This window comes from Myotis nattereri, assembly GCF_964212035.1.
Source record: "Myotis nattereri genome assembly, chromosome: 4".
Lineage (NCBI taxonomy): Eukaryota > Metazoa > Chordata > Mammalia > Chiroptera > Vespertilionidae > Myotis > Myotis nattereri.
Window position 1 is genome coordinate 102945114 of NC_138079.1, and position 3325 is coordinate 102948438.

Sequence of the window (3325 nt, forward strand, 5' to 3'; positions counted from 1 at the left end):
ACAGGTCCTGTCCTGGGGTTCCTGGGCTGGACCTACCTGTGACCACGTCAGGATCTCAGTGGGATGAAGCCAGGAGCAGCCACCATAGGGTCTCTGCAAAGGCCTGCTCCCTGCATCAGTTTCCTCATATGTAACAGGAAGGGCTGGAGCAAACCAGAGGGGCCCACAGGATGCCCACCGTGGTCACCCAGACAGATGGTCACTGTGGTTACCCAGCGTGACTGGCGCGGTGCGGTGGGATAGCATCACCAGTCCCCATCCCAGCACACCTGCTTCCTCGTTTTCACACTTGCTGAACCTTCTACCTGAGGACACATCACCTTGCTGAGACCTGCCCCACCTTTCCCCTTCTGCCCCTGCCTCCACCCATACCCGCAGGCCCCCTACAGCACACACAGGTTTTCAGCCTGGCCACAGGGTCTGGTCATGCTTCCCACTCACTGCTGTGTGGCCACAGGCAAGTTGCTCAGCCTCTCTGAGTCTGAGTTTCTTCCTCTGTGAAAGGGGCACGGAAGCTGGGCCATGAGCCAAGGCCGACTCACTGAGGGAGGTAGTGCTTGGAAGAGCCGGGCAGGCTGTGGCTCCACAGCCCAGCAGGTGCTCTGTTGCTGTGGTTATTTGGGCCTGGGCCTGGGGCTGCCCTGGAGGCTTAGCCTGCACAGGCCAGGATGTGGCCTACTGTCCTCGCTGGCTGCTTCCTGCTCCCACCCACTCTGAACTGTGGGAGTCTCCCGCCCTGGAAGCAGGAAGACCCCACCACTGTATGACATCCCGCTCCCCCAAAATCCCTCCCTGTGTAGAGCCCTCAGCCAAAACCTGGACTCCCATGGGGCCTGTGGAGGACCAAGAGCAATCCCCCCAGCTGTCAGCCCGCAGGCTCAGGTCAGTGCCTCTGCTTGGCCGTGACGCTGGCTTGCTGGGCACAGGCGGCATGTGATGCAGGTGGCGATCATCAGGCCGCTGAACCCGGGCTGTAGGCAGGTCGGGAAGTCCCTCCTGTGGTCACCCGTCCTGTTCAGCCTTGGAGGTCTGCTTGGTGGACTGGCCCCAGAGCATGCGTGGCACACGCTCCACCATCCAGGCTGCCCACCTGGTGCCCACATGCCCTCCCTACTCCTGGTACTCAGGGGTGTGTCTACGCCTGCCTGCCTCTGCTCCAGCACCCACAGAACAGAGACACTGCCACACACGTCACCAAACCTCAGCACCACACTGAGTCCACGTGTGCCTAACGTCCCTGCAGGGGGCACACATGCACAAAGATGTGCATGCTCCCAGGCACACGCAGACAGGCACCTGTGTGCACACGCAGACACGCACACACAATGAAGGCAGAGGTACCTGTGTACGAACGCACATACAGCCCTCGAGGCACAGCCCCTCGTGGGAAGGGGTTATGCTGCGTGGCTGCCAACCATGCGCTCAACATCTCACTCTCCCGGGGCTGAGGAGCAGGTGCCACTGTGCTGGGGCCCCAGCGGCCAATATAGTAGCGTCACCTGGCACAGCTCCAGGCCCGCCCCTACGCCGCCCGGTGAGCGTCACTGCAGGAGGGGGTGGCTGCACAGACAGGGTGCCGGTGAGGCTTGGAGGTGAGCAGGGACCCTGGCGCTCCAACCCTGCCCCACCCCGGTGCCCCAGGGCTCAGCTGTAAGGACGGATATGCTCAGTGGGCTGAGACGGCTAGGGTCTGCCACCTGGTTACAACCCTCTGCATCCAACCGCCGATGCCTGGCTCCAGAGCACCACCCTCCACCAGAAGTTCTTTGTGCTCAGGTGAGGGGTAGGGGCCAGGGTGGGGGCCATCACCAGCTGGACCCACAGGACCAGGCTTCTAGCCTGGTATCTGCAGGCCTGGGCAGGTAGCTGAGCCTCTATTATGCCCCCTGCATGGGGAGTAACCTCCCTGTCTTGCTCCTGGTCCATGTGGAATCTGGAGGCTCACTGGTACCCCAAACGGTGAGCCTGTGCAAGGCGGTGCCCAGGAGTGGACAGTGTGGGCCAGCCTCCCAGATGTCCGTCACCTCCCAGGACCTGAGTCCCCGAGCTTCACAGCTTTGGTCTCCCCCATAGACAGGCCTGCCCAGGGGGTGGGAGGGCGGCACTGTGGGCTGTGTCTGTGACCAGGACTTAGGCCCAGAGAAGGGTGGAGAGCTGCCTGGGCCGCCCAGATGTGGGAGTGAAGCCATGGCCGCTCCGGGCAGGTTGGGAAGCCACCAGGTCTCCCCCAGCGACCTGTGGGGACCCGCCGGGACTGCTGCCCCCTCCCCTGTAACTGTCCAGGGATCTGTTCATTGGCGACACCACAACCCAAGCCACAGCCGGTGGGTCCCCTGAGCCCCAACTTGCAATAGGAAAGGCCCGGCTCCCCCTAGAGCAGCTCCCTTTTGTTCCAAAGATGCTTGTTGGTGGGGCTGTACCCCTCCCCGAAGGCAGAGAGACGCAGCTGTAGCCCGGCTCAGGTTGCCTGCCCTGCAAGGCGCCCAGCCTGCGTGTCACCGGACAGAAGCCCTTCTTGTCTGTGCCCCTCGGACAAGGCTGGTGGGGGGAGGCGGTGGGGCCGGCCTCATCACTTCCTGTCTCCTCTCCAGCTTGTCCTGGACCCGCTGCTTGTGACCCCAGCGCCTTCCGTGCACCGCGCACAGCCATGGGCCCCAGAGCAGGTGATGACGCCCCTCAGGGTAGGGGCTCGGGCAGCAGGACGGCCGATGTGGAGAGTGTTCACACTCCGGCCACCGTGTCCTCCCAAGCCTGCGATCGGGGCCCTGCCCCAGGATGCCCCCCGGCCGGCTGGGGCTCAGGGAAGGGAAGGAGAAAGACAGGCAGGGCACTGGGCCTGGGGAGCCTCGAGGGGACAAGGAGAGGTCACGGCTAGAAGGGGCTCAGGAGGTCGTGGTCGACCCCATTCCCTCTGTTTGAGGGTCTTGGGTCTCAAACTGTGAGGACAGAGCCACAAGGATAGAAAGTACAGGTGCATTGGTACATACAGTCCACACGTGCACATCTCATCACACATGTGTGAACATTGGTGGGCACATGTACAGCCCATCACATATGTTTGCACATGCTTCCAGACACAAAAATACACACGCTACCAGCTGCACATAGGTACACATCATCACATACATGTACTCTGCCATACCACCAAGTATGCATTGTATTGGAATACATGCCACCACGGACATGTATGCGCCACCACACACATGTGCACATTACATGTACATGCCGTTGGGAACACACACATGCAGTGTCAGACAGTCACATGTACAGTCAGACCCACACCACGCTCAGGCCTCGGCCGCTACACACAGGTGGCCAGGGCCAC